General features: G+C 43.0%; 1 pseudogene; it reads right to left on the bottom strand.

Annotated features, from left to right (window-relative positions):
* Window positions 1-1,456: 1,456 nt before the first annotated feature.
* Window positions 1,457-9,058, bottom strand: LOC107278060 (L-type lectin-domain containing receptor kinase IX.2-like; annotated as a pseudogene).
* Window positions 9,059-11,603: the final 2,545 nt, after the last annotated feature.

Genomic DNA, 11,603 nt, shown 5'->3' with positions numbered 1-11,603 from the left:
TAGTCCCAATTCAAATAACTGGGACTAAAGATTAGTCCTAGTCGGTAACTTTAGTCCCGGTTGTTGTTACCAACCGGAAGTAAAGAGAGAATAGCAGCAGTACCAGATGGTCCCCTTTTCTTTTCTTTTCCTTTTTATTTTCTCCCGAATCTAGTGGCATGCAAATCCCCAAATCAAACCCTAAATCCCCAAATCAAAGTAACATCCCAAATCCACATCACAAATCTTAAAGTTACTTATACACATAAATCAAATACATCACAAATCCTAAAAAATTACACACAAATCAAATACATCACAGATTATATATCTCAAATCCATACAATGAATCACAAATTTATACATCTCAGTGAATCATAGATTATATATAAAAAAAGAAGACAAAAACAAAGCCGCTGCCGCCGCTCGCCACAGCCGCCGCCTGCAGCCCCGCCGGCCGCCTGCCCACCGCCGCGCGCGGCCCCGCCGACCGCTGGCCGCCTGCCCACCGCCGCGCGCGACCCCGCCGGCCGCCGGCCCGCCGGATGGGAGGAGGAGGAGGGGGAGGATAGGAGGAAGGGGAGGAGGTGGAGGAGTGGGGATGAGGAAGAGAGGATAGATCTAATCTATAGGATAGGAGAGGGGAGGAGGAAGAGGAAGAGTGGGAGAGATTCGGGGGATGTTTGGTTGCTTACTAACTTTGCCAAACCCCTTATTAGGCAAGGTGTGGCTGCCACAAAATGTGTGGCTAGCAAAATGCTAGCCACAACTTAGCCAAAGTTAGCAAAAATACTAGTGTATGACATGTGGGGCCATATAGAGAAAATGTGTGGCTAGCCACAGTTGTGTCATGAACCAAACAATAGCTAAAAAAACTGTGGCATGACTAACTTTAGGCGTGACAATTTGTGGCATGCAACCAAACAACCCCTCGATCTGTGTGAGTTGCGATTGTGGAGGAGAGGATAAGTGATAGGGATTATATACTACGCGTTCAATTTTAGTTCTGGTTGATAATACCAACCGAGAGTAAAGATCTAGATGATCTTTAGTCCTGGTTGGTATCCTTGACCCCCTGACATACATCTGGCAAGGGATGAATCGAAACTAAAGATGATCTTTAGTACCGGTTGGTAAACTAAAGATCATAGAATGGCGGTAGGGTTTTCAACCGGGGCTAAAGATCATTTTTAGTCCTGATTCTTTTTGAAACCGGGACTATTGTGGTTCTGAGTCGACCCAGCAAAGATCATTTCTCCACCAGTGCAAGTAGACGTGTCGAGTTTTTATATATGCACCAGTGAAATTAATGGTGAGGGTCAACGAAAATCGTTTTTAAGTAGTGATATGCAAGTTGCATATATAAGTGATTATCTGAAAAAGGCAAAACATAAGTGACAGGAGATCGTGCAAGATCTAATCAGCAAAGGCATGTCAATAACAGATAGGAGTAGTTTAAGGACAGAACAAGTTCAGCGAAGAATGCATATGCATTATTATTCCAATGGTCATACATTGGTCATACATTCGTCTGATCGTGCTGCTAGACAAGAGCTATTAGTTACCAGATTTACTTGACGAGTCTTCAGGCTTGGCAAGTTCAGGCAACGGCGAGTTATCCTCCAGGAAACCCATCGCCTCCTGCATGGTAGGGCGCATGGAAGCTTTAGGCTGACAACATTGCAGCCCCAAGAAGATGACACGCTCCATCTGCCTCTCATCAAACTCACCTCTCAACCTATCGTCAGCAACCTGCATCAGAGTTCTGTCTATGTACCTTTGCTAGACTTGTGCATAGCTATTTTCATCTTTCTTGCAAGCAATCTCTAGCAGAACTAGCCCAAAGCTGTAGACATCAGAGCTACGGTCGAACTTTCCCGTCTTCATGCACTCTGGATCCAAGTAATTTGCTGTTCCTACTACCATTGACGATTGTATTGTTCCGTTGTCAGCAGTTCTGGACAGCCCGAAGTCTGCTAGCTTGGCGTTGAATTCTTTGTCCAGGAGTATGTTACTGGGTTTGATATCTCTGTGCAGGATGTACGGCTTTCTGTCATGGTGGAGGTAAATCAGTGCGCAGCCAATGTCCTTCACTATTTTATACCTGACAAATGGTGTATATATACACACACATGCATGCATAAGTGTTAAACATAAGTTAAATGTGGTACATATATATCACTCGTTAGAAAGATTAAATATTAGTCAGCTAGGCGCTATATGTACGTACCTTGCTGTCCATGGTAGCACTACAGCTGCCTCCTCGTGCAGGTGCCTGTGTAGGTTGCCGTTGTCCACCAATTCATATACCAAGAAAAGGTCACTCTTCTTCTGCCTACACCAGCACATGAAATCAATGATATTCCATCTACGCTTTATTCCCCAACCAAGAAGTTCGACGAGATTCTTCTGCTTTGCTCTACTGATGGTCTGGACTTCGTCAAAGAAATCCTTGTTTCCTTCTCTGCATTCCTTCAAGATCTTCTTGACAGCCACTTCACGGCCCAATTCTGTCAAGTAACCCTTGTGGACTTCGCCGAACGCACCTGCTCCAATCTTATTCTCCATGGAAAACTGATTTGTTGCAGAAACCAATTGGTGGTACTTGAACCGCCTGACCCCACGAGTTCCCTTGTCAAATCCACGGCCTGTGCCCCTCCACTTCCACCACGAGAGGACACACCACACAAGGAGCACCACTATGAGAGCTCCTCCGATTGACAACCCTACGACAATGGTTTTCTTACTGTTGTCACGACCTGCATCATCCAATTGCCACATCAAAACATATATTACCATGGTCGAAAATTTCAGGAGGCACTGGAAAATCAATTTTTGGTGATTGTCCCACAGTTTTTGTGATGTTTAAATAAATACCTTCACCAAAATATTATTTCATGACAGTGATAAGTGTACTGTCATGGAAATAAATTTTCGTGGAAGCAAAAGTAATGCAGTCACAGAAAAAAAAAAGTTTTTTTGTGAGTAAACTCGTATTACAGTCACCAAAGAGGCAAAGATCAATTTACTCAGAAGCCCACTCTAGTATTAAGCTGAGGTTGGCCCAATAACAGGAGAAGCCCATGAATACTCCAGGCCCGTTTATGATCAATGCTTCTAATCGATCAATATCGAGCACACAGTTGCATCGTATTTTTTCCCGTCGCGGGTTGCACCGCCGCCACCACTGCCGCCGCAGTTGCTCACCTCTCCGTCACGGGATACGTCGCCGGTGACCACCCCACCCTGTACTCACTCTCCTCACCCTCCCCGCTCTCACCTTTCTCTTCGTTTTCTGCTGCTCTTTATCTGGAAGCTTTTCGTTTTTCCAGCCAGCCTGCGTTGATCTCCATCGTCCCGTGAGCGAGTAGAGCAGAGCAGCGCCGCTTCCTCTCATCGTCGGCGGCGGCGAGCACTACTGTAAGCACATCTTCTTACTCGTCCCTCGTCCCTCCCATCTGTACCCGCAATATGTGTGTGCTGGAGATGTTGCTAGTTTCTAGATTTGCAGCAATAGATTTCCCCTTTTTGAGTTGAACATATTCTTCTTTGTACATGCACAATAGACTTATTAGGTTCTAGATTTAACCCGCTATATAGCATGGGCAAATCAATCTCTGGAGAAGTAAAATTCTTTTCACTGGAGGTGGGGGTGGTTGGGGGCAAATCAAATATAAGTTTCTTTAGTTCACTACTTATTTAGATTGGCTAGCTTTTTATTTCTTATTTAGTACAATAGAAATGCAAGTTGTTCACTGTACATATCAAATACTATTGGCTTTTGTTTTTCATTTCATTTGTTTGTGCTTCATGCAAATTATATTATTCTACTACTTGCCGCTATGTAGCACAATTGTACTGTACGATAGAAATTAGACACTTATATCTATAGTGGTGTTGTCAAGTGGCTCAATTGATTTAGATGATCAATGGTTTGAGGAGGTCCTAGAATTGAGATAGTTTATTTTCTGAAATATACATTTTCCTATACACTTATTGGTCTTGCATGCTTCTGCTTCTGAAAATATCAGCTTGTTTTTGGATAAATGATGTGTATATGATGTTGGGTTTGTAAATCCTTCTGATTTAACACTCTATAGGAGACTAAACCTTGAATTTACTGGAGAAGTACCAGCAAAATAGCAGACAAAATCAGTTTGATATCCATCAACGTAAAACTGAAACACAATTTTCAATCCTTTTCTAGTTCTTTTTAACTTTATCTGCTGCAATGCACCTGTATGTTCAATCCTATTTTACCGTTACATGCTACTCATGTAAGTATCTTAATCTACATTAACACATGCATATGTAGAAATATACTACTGTATATATAACTACTGTTCAAGAGCAGTTAGTAGTACAACTCGTTGATATAGTACAGGTAGCTTATTAGATGTAGTATCTTGATGTGATTAGGCTGCTTCTATTGTTCATATCTAGCTTAATATATGAGCCTAAGTTCTATACTGAATAGAAAAATTCTTAATCACAGTATAGCGAATAACCGTGAGTGGATGTATGCTGGGTGGAAACGTGGATGTGCACCGACTGATGAGTGGGTAGAACAAACTAAGGGTTTCTTGGATCGTGCCTTTTCCCTTCCAAATGTCGTTGTTAGTGGAAAAATTAAGTGCCCATGCTCCTTATGTCGGAACTACATTTCGTACAAAAGGCAAATGATCGAGATGCATTTGTGTCGTGAGGGTTTCAAGGAGAATTACATGAATTAGACAGAACATGGTGAGTGTATTGGTCGAGATCAAGCCACAACTTCAGAAGGTAATGAAGATTTCGATGAACTGGATCGGATAGATGACATGTTGGCTGACATAGCCGGCGATTACCAGCTTTCTGAGGAAGAACCCACAGCTGTTTATCTACCATAGCTCATCTGCTTGCGATCAAGTCACCTGGATAGAAAGCTATTCGGGTCGGCGACCAAGGTGTCAATAGGAGACAGACGCAAAGCGAGCTTTTGGGAATCAAACTGGGTTGGAGGACAGCCACTCAAGGTATTGGCTCCAACTCTATACAAACATTCCAAAAGAAAATAAAGGTCAGTGCAAGAAGGGCTAACAAAAGACCAATGGATAGAAGACATCAGGCACAACCTCACAGTTCAGCCAGTAAAGGAGTATCTTGAGGTATTCAACCAAGTTTGGAGCAATGGCACCACCCTCACGGAAGGTGTTGATGATACCATAACTTGGAGATGGACGAGCAATAGAAAATATAGTGCGAGGTCAGCCTATATAGCACAATTCAACGGAAGTAAAAGCTCAGCTGCGACAAAACTAATCTGGAAGCAATGGGCTACCTCCAAATGCAAACACTTTCCCTGGCTGTTGCTGCAAAATAGGATTTGGACAGTTGATTGGTTATAGATCAGACAATGGCCAAACAACTATTCTGTAAATTATGCTACAGGAATGTAGAAATAACTCAACATCTATTTAAGGATTGTCCTTTTGTGCAGTAGGTTTGGGAGAGGGTCCTAGGTAGGCTGAATTGCAACGAAATTGACCTGACACATGATGAAAATAAATCACTGTTGAACTGGTGGATCAAGAGAACATCTCAAGGTGGGAAAGACAAAGCCAAAGCAAAAAAAAAAAACAATCCACATGCTGGTAGCATAGAAAATATGGTGCGAGCGGAAAAGACGAGTATTTCAAAATCAAGAAAAAACCCTGCTGCAGCTATTAGACAAGATTCATGATGAAGTCAAGCTATGGAGAATATGTGGAGAAACAAACATTGCGAGATTATCGGCCTAAGACTCTTTGACTGATCAGTGGTTTTCTCCCTCTTCTTTTTTCCTCTTCCTTTTCTTTTCCTTTCCATTTCTTTTTATTTTTCTTGTCTTTCTCTCCTTCACCGTTGGTGATCATGTAAATAGTTTCTCCCCTACTTAATATAATACCAGCTGTGCTGGCTCGGTTTTAAAAAGAAGTTTCTATGTTTCCATCATATATGTGTGGTTTCAAAAAAAAAAAATCAGAACACAGGAGAAAATAACCTTTGTCTAAGAAATTATAACTAGGGCAATAGAGCCATAAAAATTCAGAACTGTTCCTGCAGTTTGAAGAAGATTCTGAAAAAGGTTTGAACGGCAACAAGACAAAGTTCCCGCATCACAAATTAACTAAACAAATGAATTAATAACCAGAATTGAGAGAACAGATTTGGAGCCGTCAAAAGAACACATTTGCAAAAGGAGACCAATCCATCACCCAAGAACAAAGACTCAACGGCACCTCGATTGCGCTGCCTCACGTCGCCACTCCAATTGGAGTCAAAACTTAGGGGAGATCCATCCGGTGCTGCCCGGAGGCGTTGAGACCACATATGGCGCACCTCAGCGCCCCGGATTTCACCACCCAGGGCTGCCTTGTGGAAATTGAAGATGGACATGGAACCAGGAACCATTGGACGCTGCTGCCGATTCAGCCATATCCAGGACCTACACCATCGGCCGAGCAAGGGACAGAATAGGAGCCGCGTCTAAGGTCCTCCGCCTGCCCATCGTTTTTGCATTTGCAGAGGTGGGCGACAGCAGCAGTGAAGGCCCCTGGTGAAGAGGACAGCCACCGGCGCCAACCACACCCGATCCGATCCGGAGCAGTGAGCACCACCCTCCACCGCCACGTCGCCACCACCAGCCGAGTAGCCGACGAGGCAGAGGCGGAGTGGGGAACACGCCGCCACCGCGAAGCCATCCTCCTCGTCGTCGTTCCTCCTGGATCTGACCGTCCGCCAGCAGTGGATCCGTGCGAGGGACGGCTGCCTCCGCTGGGTCCGGGCAGGGGATGGCCCTGCCGAGCCCGTCGCACGCCGCCATAGGCCGCCGCTTCCTTCGCCCGGCGCGCCGAGAAGCCGTCGCCGCTCGGTGGTGGACCCGCTCGGCGCCGTCAAATAAAAAAAAAAGGCTGGCGGTTAAGTGGTGCGGGTTGGGTAATGGGGGTAGTGGGCCTAGTGGCATTGGGGGGTGGCTAAGTATTACTTACCTCAGGTGCGGTACATTGTGTGTGTATGTATATATTCATACCCTGATCTCATGTATTATTTGGAGGCTTAAAGAGATAATGATGGCACCTTCTAATGTTAGTCCTAGTCGTCGATTTGAGTATTATTTGAAATCATCCCATAGTTTATTATTATTATTATTATTATTATTATTATTATTATTATTATTATGGAAAGTCCGTTTTACAGCGCTAAACTATTGGGTGAGTACGAATTACCCCCTCAGACCCGAAAGGTGGACATCTTTCACCCTCAACTATCAATATCGAATGGAAAATTGCCCCGAGTAGCTTTGCAAGCGGTTTTAGTCTTACATAGCAGTCCAGTCAGTAATTACTTTATTAAAAAACGATGGGGCCTACCTGTCAGATCTATCTCCTCTCTATTTGTATCCCCTCTCTCTCGTGTGCATCGTGCCCCTGCCGAGGAGTTGCCCCACGCGCTGACTAAGGCGCGCCAGTGGCTACGACCGTCCTCGCGGTGGAGGCGGCGGCGGGCATGAGAAAATGGCGAGCGGCAACCATCCCCGGACTTGCGTGAGAAGACCCGCCCCTTGCAGGGAGGGAAAGAGAGAGGAGGGTTGAGAGGGAGAGAATCGAGCGTCGGCGTCGGCACGTCCCCCTCCACTGTTCTCGCCGAGCTGCCCCGCCGTCCTCAGCTCCCCGGCCACTGTCGTCCCTGCCCGCCACTGCCGTCCTCGGCTCCCCCTTCGCTGTCATCGCTTTCCGCATCCGCCGGTGCCACTCTGGGCTGCCTCCCCCGTCCCCGCCCGCAACCTCTGTCCTTGGCTTCCCCTCCGTTGTCCACGCCTGCCGCCGTTGCTTTGAATTGCTTCCACCGTCCAGTCCACTGCTGCTATCCTCAGTCCCCACTCCGTTGCTCCGAGCCGCCGCCGCCATCACAATCCGCAAGATAGAGAGAGAAAGAGAGAGAGGATTGGGGAGAGGGATAGAGAAGTGAGGGGAAGGAGATGGAGTGATGAGACTGACAGGTGGGGCCTGACGATTAAAAAAAAGCATGAGTTGCTGTTTGGACTGTCACGTAGGATAATCTTTTCTAAATACGCATTTGTCTTGGTAATCTATTTTTTATACTAAACTTAATTAATATTCTCATCGCAATATATTTTGTTTAGAAACTCTGCTGTGAAATGCAATGTGCGTTGAATAAAAAAATATTCGAGATGTGGCATAGGCAGTGTATGGCTAAAATATTGTAGGTCATTTTATTCTAATTTGTTTTTTTTCTAACTTTGACCAAAACTTATAAAAAAAACTAGCAAACATTTTCAACCCAAATTAAACTTATTTGTTGTAGTAAATTTTGCTATGTTTTTCTATAAACATAGTCAAACTTAAGAAATTAAAGTTTGATTTGAAAAAGTCAAAACGTAGTATAATTTAAAAAAAAAATCAAAACGTCCTATATATAATTCAAAACAGTGCGAGTAGATTTTTAAGATAGAGGGGGTACCGGGTACGTACGTATACGTACCTTGTTTTACGGGAGCAGCAAGAGTAGAGTTGAAAGACCATGACAGTATCTGATGCAGCTCGACGGCTCTGCCGGTGGCTGCAGAAAATCCAACCGCCACCTCCGGCGCCGGGAGCAAGGTCCTCGGATCTGCAGGAAGTTGCGCACTGACCTGTACGGGGCATAGCGAGAATCAGGAGGCTCTGTAAACTCCACGGAAGCAACCAGCATCCAGGAGATGTTGTCAAAGGTGATGGACGCCTTCATGGTCCCGTTGGGGCTGAAGCGCAATCTTGTTGTGTTGATCGATTTCTCGATGCTGCCGACGTCGATGCCGATGTGGTCACCGGCTTGCGCAGGCTGCTCGTATGAGTTGTTGAAAGTGTCAAACTCGACGGCCACGAACCGTGCGTTGCCATAGACAGTAGAGTTGTAGTTGGTGACGAGGCCGAGATTGCCACCCTCTGAATGTGGCGGTACCTGCTGCCGCCATTTTGGTTGGACAAGCTAGCTACGATGGAGCAAGAGCTGGGAGAAACGACCCACTTATATATATAGAACACGACGTTACGCGCATACATCCTGTTTTGGTTACGGAAATATTGTTTTACTGTCTAACGAGTGTGCATTCGAAAAATTTGTGTTCCTAACAATAATCACTAGTATGCCAACCTGTACTGATTGACCCTAGTTTTACCAACCGTTGTGTATGGACTAAGGGCCCTTAATTTGATTTGAAGAAATTAAAACATAAGAATTTTGGAGGATTACAATACTATAGAAAAATTTTATACGAAGGTCTTTGAAACAAATGATTGAATCGTATACTATCCTTTGAAATTCATATGGAATGGAAAAAAATCCTATAGATACTTCAGATGAAACTAATTAGCAAGAGCTTCAACCTCTTGAAAATTTTCCTTTTAGTCTCTCTCATATAATTCTTGTGTTTTTTCATACGGTCTAATCAAATAGTCATTTTTATGTTTTATTGTGTTTTACAATCCTTGCACATACATTCCTACCAAAATTATGTATTGTTTTTCATTTTTTTTCATCTATTTCTATGATTTAAAGGGGCTCCAAGTGTTTCGTTTGCTTGGTGATGAGGGTTGATCGATGTTTTGGTAGAACCGTACAAGGAACATAATGAGTGTATGATGTCTCACTTCGTTCCGCCCACAATTTTCGTCATTATATACCTCAACTTAAATAACAAATTAAAGTAATAAAATATTTCTAAAGTGGCATCATTTTAGATAATGCAATTATAATTTTCAGTCTCTGTATACGCACCGAATGGAACTGACCATCATTAATTCGTGCGCATTCTGATTTGAAACTTATTTGAGTTTCGCACCCATGATTTTATCACCCCACCAATCCATGTTCTTTACCAAAAACAAGGTTATTAATTTTCATCCATTTAACTAAACATAGCAGGGTTTGAGTCATGTACGCCACAACAACATTTAGGGCCCTTTTGAATCGCAGGGTAGAAAAAACGGAGGAATAGGAAAAACACATGATTCTGACAGGAATTGAAGTGTAAAACAGAGGATTGCAAAACATAGAAAAAACACAGGAATGGTCGTTTGATTGGAGCGCAGGAAAAACGCAGGAATCGGATGAGAGCGATTCTCCAGATGCCTCATTTAGAGTAAGGGAATTTCCCTACTCGTAACGGAAACAGATCGGTTATTCTTTAAAAGAATAATGTAAAATTAAGTTAAATTCCTGCATTCTTATTAAAATGATACCAATGATAATATACTTGCTTCCTCTGTTCCGTAATAAATTCATTTTTAAACATTTTCATTTGTCCCAAAATAAATTTGTTTTTTGAGTAATCATTGCATCGTAGTTTGTGAAAGTAGCGAATAACTATTTTGGGACGGGGCTAGTACCTTTGATTTCCAAAGAGAGCTTGCCTTATTCTAGAAACAGACACTGCAATATTTCTTTAATAATTGTTCTATATAGATCTCTGTAGGTAGTAGTTAGTAGTGTTTGTACAGTTCTAGTTGCCCAGTTGCTACAAGTATTGTAAATTCTAGTTGCCCAATTGCCGTACTTGGTTAAAAGAAGGTGGCCCTACTTGCTTTGCATCTAGCTGTAGCTAGAAAAGATGCCCTGATGGTTCCACCTATCCTACACGATACCCACTGCACCTATGAAAATCCTAGTCAGTATGTATATATGGATCGGAATCCTATACCGTACCTAATTTTAGTAAGATTCTTTAGTGGATCCGGTTAACCAAATATCATAATAAGCCGGTTGAAAGCGTATCTAGAAGAGATTGAGTTCGAGAAAGACACAAAAATCACGATATGGCGGCTTGAGTTTATCTATTAATTAGGCAAGTTTTATATTTCTGCAAGTTCATGTCATGTCAGATTAGGACAAATGTTTTTCTTTTATCTTTAGTAAAGTTTGTGTCGTATCTGACTAGGACTCTGATCAGCATATGGGTATAAATATGTACACCTAGGGTCCCCGTAATTTATCTCTCGATCAATATAACTACTATCGACGCATCGCCACCCTCTTTTCCGAGTGTTTCTACCAACTTGGCACCTAACACGGCGCTGCATAAGCTTCGATCTCCGACCAAAGGGTAAGTCCTAAGTTCCGCTAGCCCTATCAATTGTATCGGCTATACTGGTGTTGTTTAAGGTTGCATCGCTTGGGTATCTTGGATTGCTCTGATTCGGTTGGCACATTTACCTACACGATATATCTATTCCATCTTTAATATCATTGTTTTTATAGACGCATTGGTTTAGTTGGAACTGTCTCGATTAGGACTGATCTTCTATCTTAACCGATATATCTCTACAATCACAATGATGCTTTAGATAGATTTGTTATATCCGTCACATTAGACAAATTTATCGACTCATTGAGATCAGATTATCATATACAATCTTGTATTGCATCATTTTAGGTCTGACCTACTTGATTGTTGTTCATAAACTAAATCTTGTTAAGCTGATAGGTTCACGATAATGTTTCATCGGAGGGTTAGCCGATCTTATCTGATGTGTTAAATTTCTCTTCGATAGTTTTACTGTCATGGTTAAATTTAATGCATGACTACTTTGATCGGTGCCATATCG

The sequence above is a fragment of the Oryza sativa genome, chromosome 4 (assembly GCF_034140825.1).
Source record: "Oryza sativa Japonica Group chromosome 4, ASM3414082v1".
NCBI lineage: Eukaryota > Viridiplantae > Streptophyta > Magnoliopsida > Poales > Poaceae > Oryza > Oryza sativa.
This window is presented reverse-complemented; position numbering and strand designations above follow the sequence as displayed.